Genomic DNA, 21807 nt, shown 5'->3' on the forward strand with positions numbered 1-21807 from the left:
ATCAGAATTCTCTCCCAGCCTTCAGCCAGACAGTTTATGGCTCTAATCATGTGGAGAGATGGCGCAGGAACGGTACAGTTTTTTGTATTTATTCCTGTGATTGGGTGTGTATGGACCCAGTGCTGTGCTTTTCCCAGGGCCTACAATGCTGTTAAATCATCCCTCAGTACAAAAGGTGAGGTTACTTTCGGGCAACCGCTGACCACAAAGTTCCCACCATTGGTTACAATGGAGCGCATAGGCGCTACATTCTTTCACTGCCGTGTGCTACCTGACAGACACTACAGGAGCACACAGCCAATCAGGAGGGTGCCACGACGTGGCGCTCCCTGATTGGCTGAAGGGACCCTCTTTGACAGGAGTCTGGGGGGGTCCTGGCAGTCGGGGAAAGGGGTCCCATGTGTCAACATGGGACCCCTTTCAGTGCGTGGTCGGGTTTGCGTTTTATTTTTTTGCCAAGTACGTGGATTATTCAAAGGCCGGATTCTTCACTGGGTTATGTGAGTATAATTTTTTTCACAGGTACCCCGAGGATTCTACATGGAGAAGAGGACAGAGCCTCGTGGGAACATAGGTAAGTATGTGTGTATGTTGGTGTGCATGTATGTAATAAAGTTGTACTGTCACGGTGTGTGTGTCCTGTTTTTATTGGGGTATTTTTTTAGTAGTAGTACTACAGGTACCAGCGGGCCCGGTTTTCCACCGCATGCTGGTACTTGTGGTTCTCCAAGTACCAGCTTGCGGGGGAGGCTTTCTGGGACTTGTAGCTACTAAAAACAATATTCACACTTTCACACTTGGCTATCAGCCCCCCATCCGCCGCCCTTGGATGGGGGGGACAGCCTCGGGCTTCACCCCTGGCCCTTGGGTGGCTGGAGGGGACCCCTTGATTGAAGGGGTCCCCACTCCTCCAGGGTACCCCGGCCAGGGGTGACTAGTTGGGGTTTTAATGGCACGGCCGCAGGGACCGATATCAAAGTGTCCCCCGGCTGTGGCATTATCTCCCCAGCTAGTGGAGCCCGGTGCTGGTTTCAGAAATACGGGGAACCCTACGCTTTTTGTCCCCCGTATTTTTGGAACCAGGACCAGGCGCAGAGCCCGGTGCTGGTTGATTAAATATGGGGGAACCCCCTGTCATTTTTCCCCCCATATTTTTTCAACCAGGACCGGCTCAAAGAGCCCGAGGCTGGTTATGCTTAGGACCCCACGCAATTTTTTTCAGAATTTTAAAGACTTTAATGAACTTTTTAAGGTACACAATGAAGCCCTGCACGGATCTCACAGATCCGGCCGGGTTTCCTTGTGTTTTTTCAGGCAGTGTTTTACTCATCACTCCCGTAAAACACTGCCTGATATTACGAATCACATCGACATCGGAAAAAACGATTGAGCAAAACTCAGCAGCTTAGTGAATGACCGTATCAGGATTCAAAAAGTTGCAGTAAAATGCACCCGATACCATTCGAGTTCAAACACCCTTCAAAACGGACAAAACACGAATATTAGTAAATAAACCCCTAGGTTGGCATTTATCAGAGGTGACATTTATTAGAACAAGTTTAGAGCTTCCTGATTGTAAATTTAGAAACACATCAAACATTTCCTTTGTAATCCAGGAAGTGTTCCTGCTGCTGAATATATAATTTTTTAATCACGGTACACAGTGAGTCGTTTTATAGATGCAGTTTAACAGGTACATAAAAAAAATAAAAGGGTTTTATTGTTTTTTTTTTTTTTTTTTACTGCAGCATCTTTCATAGCGCCGCACAACTTCGGCTAACTTTTATATATTATATATTTTTGTGTGTGTTATTCTACGGGAGTACATAGCCCCCGAACTCTGAAATGAATCCAACTCCGAGAAACATTATTTGTTTGGAGCAGGCAGTAATGGGACTTCTGCCTGGATGTGAAGCTGTTTTAATTTGTATAATATTTGGCACCTTGCAAAGATTCATAGCTGTGCGGCCAGGAAGAGGTTATAAATCTGCCTGTGGAATCAGATACTCTTGCAAACAGCCCTCTGTTCCTGGTACATATTTAGTGAGTAATGCATGACCGCCGCCTGAGCTGGAAGAGACTGTAAGCATCCAGAATTCTAAATACTGTAGTGTTTGCGGGCCTGGCAGCAGCGATTACAGGGTCTGCAATCTTGGACATTACAGAGGGATAGAATAACAATACAGGGTAATGTAATACGACTGAATCTGACTGTAAAATGATTAAAATCATCAATGTTGGTAAAATGTCTCCAAACTATACTTGCCAATCTCCCAGAAAACCCCTGAATACCTGCATTCTCTCCCAGAATCACGAGAGAGAAGACTAGCCTCCTAGATGCCACCCACAAAGACTGGCGGTTCCAGGGCAATGAGTAACAGGATTCACGGTGAAGCACGTCACAATGGCAGCAAATAGTGGCATTCTAAAGTGGGTGGTGGGGCAGCAATTCTTTGTACCTGTCTCCGCCGCACTTCCCACCCCATCTGGATCTAAAAACACTTTAAAAGGAGATATAGTAAGTATGCTATAAACCAGGGACGTGCGGTGAGCTAAATAGCTCAGGAGGCACTGGCTAGCACCAGAGCGCCTCACTCCACCACACGTCACTGCTATCAGGGCTGTTTCTAGCCAATTTGGCTCCCATTGCGAGATTTAAAAATGCGCCCTCCCATGACATAAAAAAATGTGCCCCCCCACACACACACACCTAGATAAATAAACAACAACTTGCGCGCGCACTCGGCAAGGGGGCGTGGCTTCATCTAAATGGGTGTGACCTCATTTAAATGGGCATGGCCTCGTCTGAAAAGACTACCTCCCAATCCAGTTTTTGACCCTGCTCCAACAGATCACGACCACCACAGGAAAAAAATTTCTACCATATTAAGCCCCACACAGTAATGCCCCCTGCACCATATTATGCCACACACCGCAATGCCCTTGATACGTTAAAACCCCACACTACGGCAGGCAAGAGTCCCCATTTCACACATTACGGCAGGTGTCCCCATTTTACACAGAGAGAAAGAGAGAGAATACTTACAGAGGCGATTACCGCTCTTCGGCCCGCCTCACCAGTCGCTCCTCGCGCCGGCCTTTCCCTCTTCCTAACTTGGATCCCCCTCTGTACTCCGCTCGGGGGGGAGTTTTGCGGAGTGACGGGGTTGCATCGTGACGTAACGACGCAACCGCGTCATTCCATGAAACTCCGCCCCCCGAGCGGGTTACTCGGGGAGAAATAGGAGGGGAAAGCAGGGAGCCACAGTTAGTGCCGCGGCGGGCGCCCAGTGCGGTTGCACTGCTCGCCTGCCCCAAGAAACGGCCCTGACTGCTATAAATAGCTCTTGCATGTTTCCTACCTTGAAATATGGATAACCCGTTGGGCAACCTATGGTACACCTGTCACCAGACAGCCGTGGCCGGCATACGTAATACATGTGTACATACAAGGAAGATTGATCATCTTAAAAAGTGAACGAGTGTCTATACTAGAGACCCAGTGAGTCTGACTTTGCTACCTCATGCATATTGGAACTTCAGAATGTCAGAAATACAATAGCTCTGAGACTTTAGTTGAATCCAGACGAAGGGGCCTAGTCTTCATCAGGGACTGTGTGGCCCCCAATAACTAAGTATTCAACCTGCTGCAAGTTGTGGTGGTGGATATGGATGCTTACTTACAGGACCAATTCATTATTGCGGTTCCTTCTTCACAACCCTTAGAAATGAACGGAGCTCCAGAAATCAACACCATCTGAAGATGGCATTAGTTCCTGCAAGCAAATTCCAAAAATGTAACATTATATGAGTTTCCTAAATACCAGGCAGCCCCATCGGGCTCCTAATTATAAATGGGCCTGTTACTTTAACATGCAGAAACTTTTCCACATGAGTAACTGGTCCATAAGGGATCATGAATAGGCCCACAAGAGAGATGAATGTGCCGTTAAGCACAATATAATATTTCTCAGTAGTCACACAAGTGGACTATAGTTGCACAAGGGTGATAGATGTATTTCTTATGGAGGAACATCAGATCACAATATGGGTCAGGACCACCAGCATGAAGTCTTCACACAGCCCAAGCATCATGTTATATGATGACTGGCCAGTCAGAGCCATAGGAAGACATCACTATCCAGTCGCAAAGTAATATGCACAGATGATTCCTCCCACAGCTACAGGTAGCCTGTTGCTCACCAGCAATCTATTACTTAGAAATAATAAAGAAACCACTCCAGGGTATAGCACAGACTGACTGCCGAAGATAACTCATAAACCACACCGTGACACTCAACTAGATATAAAAGAATAATTAGACTCAGAAACAAGTTACCTGGGGGCTCATATAGAGTTGGAAGCAAACGTATTTCGCTTCAGTGATTGACCTTCGTTTGGCCATGATTGGTTGAGAATTCATGGCCTCTTGGCTGGACCTGCGTCGGCAACTTGCCCCATGGGTCACGCAGCCTTCTGATGGTGTCACATCCTGTATAAATACAATGCTGCGTCCTCAGGGGCGTTTTAAGAGAGGAGGAGGCCCGTGTTCAGCCTCCTCCGTTCGGGCCCCCTCCTCTCTGCCCGGAGCGCTATAGAGTCTGAGCACTAGAGGGCATGCGCAGATCTCCGGGAAAATGGCGCGGCGGCCATTTTCCCTGAGATTTCTCTACTGCGCATGCGCAGAACTCCGTGAAAATGGCCGCTGAGCCATTTTCCCAGAGTTCTAATAGCGCTGCGGATGCCGGCGCTGGACTTCGGAGGGGTGAGTAATTTAAAAATGGGTGCAGTGTGTGCGGTGTGGGCCCTCTCTGGACTCCCACTGCATTACCATGCCTTCTATGTAAGCAGCAGCGATGCACTCTCCATCCACATCTGTATAAGCCCAATGATTGTTGAAAATGTGAAGAAAAAGTGCATAATCCATGTACAATACAGTCATATTATTAGTATCTACTGTATTACAGTTGCACACACCATGTTTAAGGAAATTAGATTTTTTTTTAGTTTAAATCAATACACGCGTGCCTTCCCTTTATAAGATGACAAAGAAATATGCTTTATTGCTATAGACAAATTGCTAATGTCACTGTCACAAGGTGAATAGATTGCAGCGGCAATATTACAATACCAATTACATAAATGGGAGAGACACATTCAGCTAATCAGATGCGGCCATTGATCATCATCATCATCATCATCATCATCATCATCATCATCAGTGCTTATTTTGCCCAAGCGGTCAAGCACTCATAAGTGATTGGCTTACTTTAGTAAAATACGCATTGGTTTGGTGGCCAGCATGGGAAGCATTTTGCATGAACACGTCCTTAGTGTATTTTCCCTGCACCTACACGCCCAGTCCCACCCCTATACTTACTCCCGTGGCACAAGGAGATCTAACTTTACAAAAACAAATAACTTTCAATGACGCGCAATAATTTCAAAACTTGCAGCACATTGTAAACCTGGGGAGCTTTTACCAGTCTCTAGAAATGCCAGAGTAATCAACAACAGGGCCATTTCCAGACAGTTTGGCTAGCTGTGCGAACAGTAAAAAAAAAATACGCCCCCACGCCATAGAAATCCTAAAATGTAAATATCAGCACGTGCCCCCCAAAAAGGGGTTGTGGTCTCGCTGTGATGGGTGTGGCCTCACTACAATGAGCGTGGCCATGCAGGAAGAACCTACCCAGAGCTCGGCCATCACGGGAAAGAAAAATCCACCATATTATGCCCACACAGTAATGCCCATTGCACCATATTATGCCCCACACTGTAATGATCATTGCACCATATTATTACCCACTGTAATGCCCCTTGCACCATATTATGCCCCACACTGTAATGCCCCATGCACCACACAGTAATGTCCCTTGCACCATATTATGCCCCACACAGTAATGCCACTGCACTTTATTATGCCCCACACAGTAATGCCTCTTCACCATATACCCCATACAATAATACCCCTTGCACCATATGCCCCACACAGCAATGCTCCTTGCCTTAATATGCCCTGTCGCCTTAATATGTCTCACAATGTGGGCTCACTCACACAATAATAATGCCCCTCTTCTATTTGCTCGTTGTCAGGGGTTTCATGCCGTCACCCCCCACATCCGCCGTCTTCCTTAGCAGTGATTCGTACCCCCGCTGCATGTCAGCTTTCCCCAGCGTCCCGACACTTGCTCCTGCTTCTAGTGAATGTCCCTCCCAAAATGGCCACCGCCTCCTCTAGCATCCTTCATAACTGTCTCTTCTGTTGCAGCAGCCATTTTGGGAGGGACATTTTGAACAGTATTTCATGCAGACAGGCAGTGTGCATGGAATACTGTGCAGACACTGGCCACAGGCGCCCCGGCGATTCCACGGCTCGCTTGGCACTAAAAACGGCCCTGATTAACAATGACCATGGCCCTAACTGTGTGGAGTTTGTATATTCTCCCCGTACTTGCATGGGTTTCCTTCTGGTACTCAGGTTTCCTCCCACAATTCAAAAATATACTGGTAGGTTAATTGGCTGCTGACAAAATTAAACCTAGTGTGAATGTGTATAAATGTGCTAGGGAATATAGATTGTAAGCTCCACTGGGGCAGGGACTGATGTGAATGGCCAAATATTCTCTGTAAAGTGCTACGGAATATGTGTTGACGGTAAACAATCTGGCGCTAGCCTTGTTTTAAAGTACTTTCCACCAGTATGAAGACATATAATCAAAGACATGGGGCCAAATGTAATAGAGTGAGTTTCAAAAAGTGAGATATTTGGTAAGGTTTTTCAGTTGTTTTTTTTAAAGTGGCAATCATTTACACAGCAAGATCAACCTGCTTTTGCAGTGTAAATGATTGCCACTTTAAAAAAAACTGAAAAACCTTACCAAATCTCTCTCTTTCTGAGACTCCTACTCTATTACATTTGGCCCGTGAAGTCCAAAACCTTGAAAAAGAATAATGGCCCTCATTCCGAGTTGTTCGCTCGGTATTTTTCATCGCATCGCAGTGAAAATCCGCCTAGTACGCATGCGCAATGTTCGCACTGCGACTGCGCCAAGTAACTTTACTATGAAGAAAGTATTTTTACTCACGGCTTTTTCTTCGCTCCGGCGATCGTAATGTGATTGACAGGAAATGGGTGTTACTGGGCGGAAACACGGCGTTTCAGGGGCGTGTGGCTGAAAACGCTACCGTTTCCGGAAAAAACGCAGGAGTGGCCGGAGAAACGGTGGGAGTGCCTGGGCGAACGCTGGGTGTGTTTGTGACGTCAACCAGGAACGACAAGCACTGAAATGATCGCACAGGCAGAGTAAGTCTGGAGCTACTCTGAAACTGCTAAGTAGTTAGTAATCGCAATATTGCGAATACATCGGTCGCAATTTTAAGAAGCTAAGATTCACTCCCAGTAGGCGGCGGCTTAGCGTGTATAACTCTGCTAAATTCGCCTTGCGACCGATCAACTCGGAATGAGGGCCAATAGTACAATGATTACTTTGTCGTTAGCAGCACATAGTTATTTATCTCTGGGGTCTTTCAGCAATCAACCAGATAGTTTTTAGTTGTCATGCTAGCCAGTAGAGGTTATCAGTAAAGGTAATGCTCCACATCCGCTACATTCCCCACTTCTTCATGTAAAATGATATACTCAAAAATAAAGAGACAGCAGTAGCGTAACACCTTAAGATGTAAAGGATACAGCTTTATTCATACATTAATCTCACATTATTCATAACTGAAAAAACACTATAAACCATCAGTGGTATCCAGTGGTGGCCCCAGAGGTAAAGAGGGGAGGTTGTTTAATGGCCCTCATTCCGAGTTGTTGGCTCGTTAGCTGCTTTTAGCAGCATTGCACACGCTAAGCCGCCACCTACTGGGAGTGAATCTTTGCAGAATTGCGAACGAAAGATTAGCAGAATTGCGAATAGAACTTTCTTAGCAGTTTCTGAGTAGCTCCAGACTTACTCCTACATTGCGATCAGTTCAGTCAGTTTCGTTCCTGATTTGACGTCACAAACACACCCAGCGTTCGCCCAGATACTCCCCCATTTCTTCAGACACTCCCACGATTTTCCCAGAAACGCCAGCGTTTTTTCGCACACACCCATAAAACGGCGAGTTTCCGCCCAGAAACACCCACTTCCTGTCAATCACACTCCGGTCACCAGAACGATGAAATTTCTTCGTTAAGCCGTGAGTAAAATACCAAACTTTTTTGCAAATTTACTTGGCGCAGGCGCACTGCGAACGTTGCGCATGCGCAGTTTGCGACTAATCGCTCCGTTGCGAAAAAATCTAACGAGCGAACAACTCGGAATGAGGGCCAATGTTATTTATTAGAAAATAAAAATCATACATATTCTAATACAATAAAAATATATTGAAGAATACAAAACAGACAGTACGTATAATGATGAATGATATTATATCTTAAATATTAAAATTGGTGCCTTACAAATGAGAAAGTAAATAGAAAGGGTGGATTGAAGGGTGTTCATGTCTTGGGAAAAAAGGGCAAGAAAAAGAACTGCCAAAAATCAGGAATCTATAAATATCTAAATGGGAGGGTTTAGAAGACTGATTGGTAATACATGTCATATATTCAGTTGGCATACGTACCAAACTTGATGAATAAGTTGCTTATATGGCTGGAGATGTGGTAAACCCCCTGCAACAGAATTGAACTACCCATATTGCATAGAAACTATTTGCCCGGACTCTGTACTCTGCAGATAGTGAATATAGACTCACTGTTGACCATAAGTGGTGGAATCATGGGGGTATATTTACTAACATTCGTAATTTTCGGAAAAAGGTCAAAGTTCAATCACGAATGACATCGAAAGTGTAAAACTGCAACTTTTTCAATTTATTACGCCTAATTTACTAAGCTGTCGTATTCGGATTTTTCATTTGTTCCGATGTCGATGTCATTCGTGTTTTTTCCCCGTTTTTTACGGCAGTGATTAGCAAAACACTGCCGACTTTATCACAATGAATCTCGGCCGGATCTGTGTGATCCGTGCTGGGGTTCATTTTTTTTTTAAATAAACACTGTAAAACGGAGAAAAAAAAATGCGTGGGGTCCCCCCTCCTAAGCATAACCAGCCTCGGGCTCTTTGAGCCGATCCTGGTTGCAGAAATATGGGGAAAAAATTGACAGGGGTTCCCCCATATTTAAGCAACCAGCATCGGGCTCTGCGCCTGGTCCTGGTTCCAAAAATACGGGGGACAAAAAGAGTAGGGGTCCCCCGTATTTTTAAAACCAGCACCGGGCTCCACTAGCTGGACAGATAATGCCACAGCCGGGGGTCACTTTTATATAGTGCCCTGCGGCCGTGGCATCAAAAATCCAACTAGTCACCCCTGGCCGGGGTACCCTGGGGGAGTGGGGACCCCTTCAATCAAGGGGTCCCCCCCCCCCAGCCACCCAAGGGCAGGGGTGAAGCCCGAGGCTGTCCCCCCATCCAATTGGCTGCGGATGGGGGGCTGATAGCCTTTTGTGAAAATGAAAAGATATTGTTTTTAGTAGCAGTACTACAAGGCCCAGCAAGCCTCCCCCGCATGCTGGTACTTGGAGAACCACAAGTACCAGCATGCGACGGAAAAAACGGGCCCGCTGGTACCTGTAGTACTACTACTAAAAAAATAGCCAAAAAAAGACAATACACACACACCTTGAAAGTAAAGTTTTATTACATGCATCCACACAAACATACATACATACTTACCTTATGTTCACACGAGGGTCGGTCCTCTTCTCCAGTAGGTACCCTGGGGGAGTGGGGACCCCTTCAATCAAGGGGTCCCCCCCCCAGCCACCCAAGGGCCAGGGGTGAAGCCCGAGGCTGTCCCCCCATCCAATTGGCTGCGGATGGGGGGCTGATAGCCTTTTGTGAAAATGAAAAGATATTGTTTTTAGTAGCAGTACTACAAGGCCCAGCAAGCCTCCCCCGCATGCTGGTATTTGGAGAACCACAAGTACCAGCATGCGACGGAAAAACGGGCCCGCTGGTACCTGTAGTACTACTACTAAAAAAATAGCCAAAAAAAGACAATACACACACACCTTGAAAGTAAAGTTTTATTAGATGCATCCACACAAACATACATACATACTTACCTTATGTTCACACGAGGGTCGGTCCTCTTCTCCAGTAGAATCCATGGGTTACCTGTTGAATAAATTCTACTCACCAGATCCAGGGTCCCAGGCTCCTCTGCCCTGCGGTTGACCGAAAGTGACCTCACCGCTGAGCAGAAAGTTCCCACCATTGGTTACAATGGAGCGCATAGGCGCTACATTGTAACACTGCCGTGTGCCGCCTGTCAGTCAGTACAGGAGCACACAGCCGATCAGGAGGGTGCTACAACGTGGCGCTCCCTGATTGGCTGAAGAAACCCACTTAGACATCAGTCAGAGTGGGTTTCTGGCATTCGGGGAAAGGGGGCCCATGTGCAAACATGGGTCCCCTTTCAGTGCGTGGCTCGGCTCTCCGTTTTTTTATTTTATTCAAGTACGTGGATTACAAATGGATGCTACGAGGAGCCTGGGACCCTGGATCTGGTGAGTAGAATTTATTCAACAGGTACCCCATGGATTCTACTGGAGAAGAGGACCGACCCTCGTGTGAACATAAGGTAAGTATGTATGTATGTTTGTGTGGATGCATGTAATAAAACTTTACTTTCAAGGTGTGTGTGTATTGTCTTTTTTTGGCTATTTTTTTAGTAGTAGTACTACAGGTACCAGCGGGCCCGTTTTTCCGTCGCATGCTGGTACTTGTGGTTCTCCAAGTACCAGCATGCGGGGGAGGCTTGCTGGGCCTTGTAGTACTGCTACTAAAAACAATATCTTTTCATTTTCACAAAAGGCTATCAGCCCCCCATCCGCAGCCAATTGGATGGGGGGACAGCCTCGGGCTTCACCCCTGGCCCTTGGGTGGCTGGGGGGGGGGGACCCCTTGATTGAAGGGGTCCCCACTCCCCCAGGGTACCCCGGCCAGGGGTGACTAGTTGGATTTTTGATGCCACGGCCGCAGGGCACTATATAAAAGTGACCCCCGGCTGTGGCATTATCTGTCCAGCTAGTGGAGCCCGGTGCTGGTTTTAAAAATACGGGGGACCCCTACTCTTTTTGTCCCCCGTATTTTTGGAACCAGGACCAGGCGCAGAGCCCGATGCTGGTTGCTTAAATATGGGGGAACCCCTGTCAATTTTTTCCCCATATTTCTGCAACCAGGATCGGCTCAAAGAGCCCGAGGCTGGTTATGCTTAGGAGGGGGGACCCCACGCAATTTTTTTAAAGAAAATAACCACTTTCCCACCCCTTCCCACTGATATACATGCACGGATCTCATGGATCCCTGCATGCCTATACAATCACGGATTAAAAAAGCAGGTCTGTTTTTTTTTAGCACTTTTTTACGAGTTGTAATTTTTCACGGCAGTGTTTGTTTGTTTTTTGCTTTGCACTTCTTAGTAAATTACCGAGATTCATACTTAAACAGCCGCGTTTTGACCGATGGTGTATTCATTCGTATTTTTTTGGTTGGACTTCCAAAAAATTACGAATGCCCTCATCACTGCCGTGATTATTGCTTAGTAAATTACCGAGATGACACTTTGATGAAAAAACGGCATCTCGGTCAAAATCGGGACCTTAATAAATATACCCCATGGTATCAGTTGAGCAATAGGTGATTTGTGAGGTAAGAAAATGGCCAGCATGGCCAGGATAAGGGCAGTAGAGAGCCAGGCTGGGCTCAGGTACTTTCCAGGGGGACGTGGTCTAATCACAGGAGGCGTGGCCATGCTCCCTTGTATTAAAAAATACAGTAGAAATGGCAGCCCAGCACACAGCAGCATATACTAGGCTTAGGAGAACAGCTGCAGTTAAGGTGGTGGGTGGATATATATATTGTGACAAGGATCACACACACGGGGACTTAGATGAACACTTTCAGTGTTTATTTTGCACAGTAGGTCACCACATAGCAAGTTGATTCCATACAATCGGTATTACAGGCAGTAGCATACAGGTACTCACAGCATAGCAGACTCTTGATAGGCTCCAGTGGTCCCTAGTCTAACCCACACAACCCGGCCTATCACTCGGGTAGCTATTCCACCGTCAAGAGCAAGGTGACCCTGTCCTGGAAACCCTTATATCAGGAAATCCCAGGTGCTGCTGATCACACACCTGGGAGTCTGTACTGCTTCTAAAACCTGGTCTGGATCCTCCACATTACTTTCACATGGAAAACTGCTGTCTCTGCCACAATATATATAAATTTAGGGGGGGGGGGGGGCACCAATATTTATCTTGCCTCTGGGCAACTGGGGCGAATTTACGCCGCTGCTCTCTTCACAGTACCACTTCTGGATAATCCGATTAGACAGTGGCGTAACTACTGCCCCCGCAGTCCTCGCGGTGGCTTGGGGGCGAGGGGCTGCGGGGGCGCCACTGATTTACAGCAGACTGACATGCGGACAAGCGTCCGCATGTCAGTCTGCTTTCTCCCTCCCTCCGCCGGTTGTTGCAGGGACACGGAGGGCACAGCCGCGCCTCCCTGTGTCCCTCCTGCTGCATCATCTCCGGCGGCTGCGGGTCTGATAGGGAGAAGTGCCGTCCGTGAGCTCTAATTGGCTCACGGACGGCACTTCCCCCTATTAGACCCGCGGCCGCCGGAGATGATGCAGCAGGAGGGACACAGGAGAGGCTGTACCCTCCGTGTCCCTCCAAAAAGCGGCGGCGGGGGGGGGATGATATCTGGCACTGGGGGGAATAACTGGCAGGGGGGGGATATCTGGCACTGGGGCATTGTCTGGCACTGGGGGCATATATGGCACTGGGGGGGGGGGTATCTGGCACTGGGGCATTATCTGGCACTGGGGGGGAATATCTGGCGGGGGGGGGGTGGATGTCCGGCACTGGGGGGAATAACTGGCAGGGGGGGGATATCTGGCACTGGGGGCATTATCTGGCACTGGGGGCATATATGGCACTGAGGGGGAATATCTGGCAGGGGGGGGATATCTGGCACTGGGGCATTATCTGGCACTGGGGGCATATATGACACTGGGGGGGAATAACTGGCAGGGGGGGGATACCTGGCACTGGGGCATTATCTGGCACTGGGGGCATATATGACACTGGGGGGGAATAACTGGCAGGGGGGGGATATCTGGCACTGGGGCATTATCTGGCACTGGGGGCATATATTGCACTGGGGGGGAATATCTGGCACTAGGGGCATATATGGCACTGGGGGGGGGATATCTGGCACTGGGGGCATATATGGCACTGGGGGGGGGCATATCTGGCACTGGGGGCATATTTGGCACTGGGGGGGAATATATGGCACTGGGGGCATATTTGGCACTGGGGGGGAATATATGGCACTGGGGGCATAGCTGGCACTGGGGGCATATGTGGCACTGGGGGGGAATATCTGGCACTGGGGGCATATGTGGCACTGGGGGGGTATATGTGTACCTGGCACATGGGGGGGGTGGGGGCTATATTTGGCACTGGGGCATGTGAGTACCTGGCACCGTGGGGGAATATCTGGCACTGGGGACATATGTGGCACTGGGAGCACAGCCCTAGCAACGAGCATGATACACAGTGCATGAAACACCTGGCAACGAGCATGACACACAGTGCATGAAACACCTGGCAACGAGCATGACACCCAGTGCATGAAACCCCTGGCAACAAGCATGACACCCTGAGCATGAAAACCCCTGGCACCGTGCATGGAACCAAGAGCACGGAACCCCTGGCAACGAGCATGACACCCAGTGCATGAAACCCCTGACAACGAGCAGGTAATTGAAAAGTAATTAGAAGCCTTACTGTAGGACTTAATGTGTAATGGGCATTACGGTGTGTGGCATAATGTATCACGGACATTGCGGTGTGTGTCATAATGTGTCACAGGCATTACGGTGTATGGTATACTATATCACGGGCATTGTGATATGTGGTATAATGTCTCAGGGTCATTGCAGTGTGTGGCATAATGTATCACGGACATTGCGGTGTGTGTCATAATGTGTCAGGCATTACGGTGTGTGGTATACTATATCACGGGCATTGTGGTATGTGGTATAATGTCTCAGGGTCATTGCAGTGTGGCATAATACATAACGGGCATTGCGGTGTGTGGCATAGGGTGTAACGGGCAGGGCATTGCGGTATGTGTCACAGGCATTACGGTGTATGGTATACTATATCACGGGCATTGTGGTATAATGTATCACGGACATTGCGGTGTGTGTCATAATGTGTCACAGACATTGTATGTGCTATAATGTATCAGGGGCATTGCAGTGTGTAGCATAATGTATAACGGGCATTGCGATTCCTGTCATAATGTGTCACAGGCATTACGGTGTGTGGCATAATGTGTCACGGGCATTACGGTGTGTGGCATAATGTGTCGGGGGCATTACAGTGTGTGCATATTGTGTCGTGCATTATTGTGTGTGGAATAATGTCTAAGGGCCATTGCAGTATGTGGAATAATGTATACTGGGCATTACTATAAGGAGGAAAAATGACAAATAATGTAAGGGGCATGAATCAGGATTATTTTTCTTTCCTGTGGTGGCCAACGTATGGGCGTGCAGGTTGCAGAACTGGGGTATAAGGTAGTCTTTTCCTGCAATGCCACGCCCCTTTATGCGAAACCACGCCCATTCTAATGAAACCACACCCCTTATTTTGTCGCGCGCGCCTTCGGCATATTTGTCGCATATTTATCCCTTTCTTGCTCCCAATTATGTAGCATGAAGGAAGGGGGGGGGGGGGGCGCCGAAGAATTTTTTGGCTTGGGGGAGAAAAATTTCTAGTTACGCCACTGCGATTAGATGTTTGGTGATTTGAAGCTAAAGATAGGAGGTCATATTTATGGCCATGGTCATGGTCATACTCAGTACTTCTAGATACCGCAGTCTGGCGAAATCATGAATGAGAAATGCTACAATTTCATTCTGTAAACGCTATCCATTTCTTGCACCCAAATTGGGCATTAATAAATGAAAAACAAGTAAATCGTTCTAGGTCTCAAGAATGTTAAATGAGATTGCATCTAGCACTGATAAAAATTCCCTCTCATATAATCCTCCCTTAGGGGTTTATGTGGATGACCAGACACAAATTAACTGCATGCTACCATACATGACATGCAGATGTCCACTCTCGCCGAATCTACCCTTTATGTCATTTCTGACTGCGATGCCGTTCTTATTAGACGTCCCATCTAGCATTGTTACCATCTTCTCCTGACGCTGTATTGTCCACGCATGAGCGGCTGTGTCACACTGATGTCTTATAACGTGTTATTATAAATTCTCGATAAATGAACAAAACATCTCTAATAACTGGATACAGTTCAGCGGTTCTGTTCATACAGCTAACAAATAAATATGGGAGACGCAAACGGCACAGGGTGGTGAGAGGAGCAGACAAGGAATCTCAGCAGTGAGATGAAAAATAATGTAGGATGAAAATGATGAACGTAACCGCCCGGAGGATGAGAGAACATGTGGCGAGAAGGGGGAAATGAGAAACTGATACCAAGTGAGAGAGAGATACTGTAGCGAGGAGGGGACAGAACAAGGAATGGAAGGAGGCCCAACATGACAAGCATTTAGAAGCAGGCCTGAGGGAAGAGCAAAGCTACGCTATTTTAATTCCTGTGTGATTCCTGTGAGTGTACGAGCCAGCTGGTACATACACCTTCAGGCTAAACATTACTAGGGACATGCAGGTTGCTAAGTACACATTTCTCTAAGTCACAAGTAGCTCAACTGGTGTACATACAGTATATTACTAGGGTGTGGATCGCTGGGTCGAGAGTAACTAGGTCGGCAGTTATTAGGTCAAACACTATTGGTCGACAGTGACTAGGTCAACACATGAAATATGTCGACACGTTCATTAAGTCAACATGGGTAAGGTCAACATGGAAAAGGTCAACACAAGTTTTTTTTAAATGTTGTTTGTCGTTTTCTTCGTAAAGAGACCGGGAACCTCAATTAGTGCACCGTGTCCCCTCGAATGACTCGCTTCGCTTGCCATGCTTTGGGCAAGGTGCCTCGCTGCGCTCCGCACAAGTTACTATCCCCAATCGTAGTCCACGTGGATCGTAAAGTATGAAACAGTTCAAAAAATTAGTAAAAAGTGGAAAACTCATGTTGACCTTTTCATGTGTCGACCTTTCATTGTCAACCAGTAGCAGATCTTGCTACGGGCACACGGGATTTTTGCCCGGAGCGCCGCCTTCCGGAGGGCACTGTGGCCATCCAGAGGGCGCCACTGCCGTGGCAAGATCCACTACTGGTGGTGCCCCCCGGTACTGGCTGTCACTGCTGTGCGGTGCATGATGATGTCATCGTGCACCGCACGGCATTGTGGAACAGCACATAGACACTAGGGGTCATGACGTCTCTCCAATAGATCAGAGGAGCTGCGCCGGCGGCCGCAGACGGAAACAGGGCAACGGGCAGCAGCGGTCGGGAATCAGGAGATGGTGAGTATTAATTAAAAAATATTTTTTATTTATTTATGTTTTTGTAAGCGACGCAACAAAGGGGCACAATCGGTGGCACAACTGTACTGGGGGCAATAACACTGGGGGCACAAACGGGGCACACCTGTACTGGGGGCAATACCACTGGGGGCACAAACGAGGCACAACTACACAGGGGGCATAACTGACCACGCCCCTTTATGAAGCCACACCCCTATTTTCACCCGGGGCGCCACAAGGGCTAGAACAGGCCCCTTTGTTAACCTAATGAGTGTCGACCTAAAGACCGGACACCATATTACTAGAACTCTTGTAATATGCTTTACAGATCCCATTAAGTAACCATATGCCCATCAAGCCTCATGTGATGGTGTATGGGATACTACAACCCAACATGCTAATTTGTACGTAGATATCAACATACAACCTCTGTCTCCTTATATATATATAGATCATATCAAGCCTCATGTGACTGTGCATGGGATACTACAACCCAAAAGAACCAAAGAACATGGAGCCACCGCATTTCAAGAGGTGAGAGTAGGTGTGGGTTGGACACATCTCCTGAAGTTCCCTGGTTGGCCGACGTGCCGTGGGACTGCCTGTTGGCTTCTGTATTATTATTTTTTACATGAGGCCCCCTGCACATCTGGAAGTGGCATAGATCTCTGCGCCCTCCAAGCAGCTTAGGAACTAGAGATGAGCGCCGGAAATTTTTCGGGTTTTGTGTTTTGGTTTTGGGTTCGGTTCCGCGGCCGTGTTTTGGGTTCGACCGCGTTTTGGCAAAACCTCACCGAATTTTTTTTGTCGGATTCGGGTGTGTTTTGGATTCGGGTGTTTTTTTCCAAAAAACCTAAAAAAACAGCTTAAATCATAGAATTTGGCGGTCATTTTGATCCCAAAGTATTATTAACCTCAAAAACCATAATTTCCACTCATTTTCAGTCTATTCTGAATACCTCACACCTCACAATATTATTTTTAGTCCTAAAATTTGCACCGAGGTCGCTGTGTGAGTAAGATAAGCGACCCTAGTGGCCGACACAAACACCGGGCCCATCTAGGAGTGGCACTGCAGTGTCACGCAGGATGGCCCTTCCAAAAAACCCTCCCCAAACAGCACATGACGCAAAGAAAAAAAGAGGCGCAATGAGGTAGCTGTGTGAGTAAGATTAGCGACCCTAGTGGCCGACACAAACACCGGGCCCATCTAGGAGTGGCACTGCAGTGTCACGCAGGATGTCCCTTCCAAAAAACCCTCCCCAAACAGCACATGACGCAAAGAAAAAAAGAGGCGCAATGAGGTAGCTGTGTGAGTAAGATAAGCGACCCTAGTGGCCGACACAAACACCGGGCCCATCTAGGAGTGTCACTGCAGTGTCACGCAGGATGTCCCTTCCAAAAAACCCTCCCCAAACAGCACATGACGCAAAGAAAAAAAGAGGCGCAATGAGGTAGCTGTGTGAGTAAGATAAGCGACCCTAGTGGCCGACACAAACACCGGGCCCATCTAGGAGTGGCACTGCAGTGTCACGCAGGATGTCCCTTCCAAAAAACCCTCCCCAAACAGCACATGACGCAAAGAAAAAGAACAGAAAAAAGAGGTGCAAGATGGAATTGTCCTTGGGCCCTCCCACCCACCCTTATGTTGTATAAACAAAACAGGACATGCACACTTTAACCAACCCATCATTTCAGTGACAGGGTCTGCCACACGACTGTGACTGATATGACGGGTTGGTTTGGACCCCCCCCAAAAAAGAAGCAATTAATCTCTCCTTGCACAAACTGGCTCTACAGAGGCAAGATGTCCACCTCATCATCACCCTCCGATATATCACCGTGTACATCCCCCTCCTCACAGATTATCAATTCGTCCCCACTGGAATCCACCATCTCAGCTCCCTGTGTACTTTGTGGAGGCAATTGCTGCTGGTCAATGTCTCCGCGGAGGAATTGATTATAATTCATTTTAATGAACATCATCTTCTCCACATTTTCTGGATGTAACCTCGTACGCCGATTGCTGACAAGGTGAGCGGCGGCACTAAACACTCTTTCGGAGTACACACTTGTGGGAGGGCAACTTAGGTAGAATAAAGCCAGTTTGTGCAAGGGCCTCCAAATTGCCTCTTTTTCCTGCCAGTATAAGTACGGACTGTGTGACGTGCCTACTTGGATGCGGTCACTCATATAATCCTCCACCATTCTATCAATGTTGAGAGAATCATATGCAGTGACAGTAGACGACATGTCCGTAATCGTTGTCAGGTCCTTCAGTCCGGACCAGATGTCAGCATCAGCAGTCGCTCCAGACTGCCCTGCATCACCGCCAGCGGGTGGGCTCGGAATTCTGAGCCTTTTCCTCGCACCCCCAGTTGCGGGAGAATGTGAAGGAGGAGATGTTGACAGGTCGCGTTCCGCTTGACTTGACAATTTTGTCACCAGCAGGTCTTTCAACCCCAGCAGACTTGTGTCTGCCGGAAAGAGAGATCCAAGGTAGGCTTTAAATCTAGGATCGAGCACGGTGGCCAAAATGTAGTGCTCTGATTTCAACAGATTGACCACCCGTGAATCCTTGTTAAGCGAATTAAGGGCTCCATCCACAAGTCCCACATGCCTAGCGGAATCGCTCCGTGTTAGCTCCTCCTTCAATGTCTCCAGCTTCTTCTGCAAAAGCCTGATGAGGGGAATGACCTGACTCAGGCTGGCAGTGTCTGAACTGACTTCACGTGTGGCAAGTTCAAAGGGCATCAGAACCTTGCACAATGTTGAAATCATTCTCCACTGCGCTTGAGACAGGTGCATTCCACCTACTATATCGTGCTCAATTGTATAGGCTTGAATGGCCTTTTGCTGCTCCTCCAACCTCTGAAGCATATAGAGGGTTGAATTCCACCTCGTTACCACTTCTTGCTTCAGATGATGGCAGGGCAGGTTCAGTAGTTTTTGGTGGTGCTCCAGTCTTCTGTACGTGGTGCCTGTACGCCGAAAGTGTCCCGCAATTCTTCTGGCCACCGACAGCATCTCTTGCACGCCCCTGTCGTTTTTAAAAAAAATTCTGCACCACCAAATTCAAGGTATGTGCAAAACATGGGACGTGCTGGAATTTGCCCATATTTAATGCACACACAATATTGCTGGCGTTGTCCGATGCCACAAATCCACAGGAGAGTCCAATTGGGGTAAGCCATTCCGCGATGATCTTCCTCAGTTGCCGTAAGAGGTTTTCAGCTGTGTGCGTATTCTGGAAAGCGGTGATACAAAGCGTAGCCTGCCTAGGAAAGAGTTGGCGTTTGCGAGATGCTGCTACTGGTGCCGCCGCTGCTGTTCTTGCGGCGGGAGTCCATACATCTACCCAGTGGGCTGTCACAGTCATATAGTCCTGACCCTGCCCTGCTCCACTTGTCCACATGTCCGTGGTTAAGTGGACATTGGGTACAACTGCATTTTTTAGGACACTGGTGAGTCTTTTTCTGACGTCCGTGTACATTCTCGGTATCGCCTGCCTAGAGAAGTGGAACCTAGATGGTATTTGGTAACGGGGGCACACTGCCTCAATAAATTGTCTAGTTCCCTGTGAACTAACGGCGGATACCGGACGCACGTCTAACACCAACATAGTTGTCAAGGCCTCAGTTATCCGCTTTGCAGCAGGATGACTGCTGTGATATTTCATCTTCCTCGCAAAGGACTGTTGAACAGTCAATTGCTTACTGGAAGTAGTACAAGTGGGCTTACGACTTCCCCTCTGGGATGACCATCGACTCCCAGCAGCAACAACAGCAGCGCCAGCAGCAGTAGGCGTTACACGCAAGGATGCATCGGAGGAATCCCAGGCAGGAGAGGACTCGTCAGAATTGCCAGTGACATTGCCTGCAGGACTATTGGCATTCCTGGGGAAGGAGGAAATTGACACTGAGGGAGTTGGTGGGGTGGTTTGCGTGAGCTTGGTTACAAGAGGAAGGGATTTACTGGTCAGTGGACTGCTTCCGCTGTCACCCAAAGTTTTTGAACTTGTCACTGACTTATTATGAATGCGCTGCAGGTGACGTATAAGGGAGGATGTTCCGAGGTGGTTAACGTCCTTACCCCTACTTATTACAGCTTGACAAAGGGAACACACGGCTTGACACCTGTTGTCCGCATTTCTGGTGAAATACTTCCACACCGAAGAGCTGATTTTTTTGGTATTTTCACCAGGCATGTCAACGGCCATATTCCTACCACGGACAACAGGTGTCTCCCCGGGTGCCTGACTTAAACAAACCACCTCACCATCAGAATCCTCCTGGTCAATTTCCTCCCCAGCGCCAGCAACACCCATATCCTCCTCATCCTGGTGTACTTCAACACTGACATCTTCAATCTGACTATCAGGAACTGGACTGCGGGTGCTCCTTCCATCACTTGCAGGGGGCGTGCAAATGGTGGAAGGCGCATGCTCTTCACGTCCAGTGTTGGGAAGGTCAGGCATCGCAACCGACACAATTGGAGTCGGACTCTCCTTGTGGATTTGGGATTTCGAAGAACGCACAGTTCTTTGCGGTGCTACTGCTTTTGCCAGCTTTAGTCTTTTCATTTTTCTAGCGAGAGACTGAGTGCTTCCATCCTCATGTGAAGCTGAACCACTAGCCATGAACATAGGCCAGGGCCTCAGCCGTTCCTTGCCACTCCGTGTGGTAAATGGCATATTGGCAAGTTTACGCTTCTCCTCCGACAATTTTATTTTAGGTTTTGGAGTCCTTTTTTTACTGATATTTGGTGTTTTGGATTTGACATGCTCTGTACTATGACATTGGGCATCGGCCTTGGCAGACGACGTTGCTGGCATTTCATCGTCTCGGCCATGACTAGTGGCAGCAGCTTCAGCACGAGGTGGAAGTGGATCTTGATCTTTCCCTAATTTTGGAACCTCAACATTTTTGTTCTCCATATTTTAATAGGCACAACTAAAAGGCACCTCAGGTAAACAATGGAGATGGATGGATTGGATACTAGTATACAATTATGGACGGGCTGCCGAGTGCCGACACAGAGGTAGCCACAGCCGTGAACTACCGCACTGTACTGTGTCTGCTGCTAATATATAGACTGGTTGATAAAGAGATAGTATACTCGTAACTAGTATGTATGTATAAAGAAAGAAAAAAAAACCACGGTTAGGTGGTATATACAATTATGGACGGGCTGCCGAGTGCCGACACAGAGGTAGCCACAGCCGTGAACTACCGCACTGTACTGTGTCTGCTGCTAATATATAGACTGG

Source organism: Pseudophryne corroboree, chromosome 8, assembly GCF_028390025.1.
Source record: "Pseudophryne corroboree isolate aPseCor3 chromosome 8, aPseCor3.hap2, whole genome shotgun sequence".
Lineage (NCBI taxonomy): Eukaryota > Metazoa > Chordata > Amphibia > Anura > Myobatrachidae > Pseudophryne > Pseudophryne corroboree.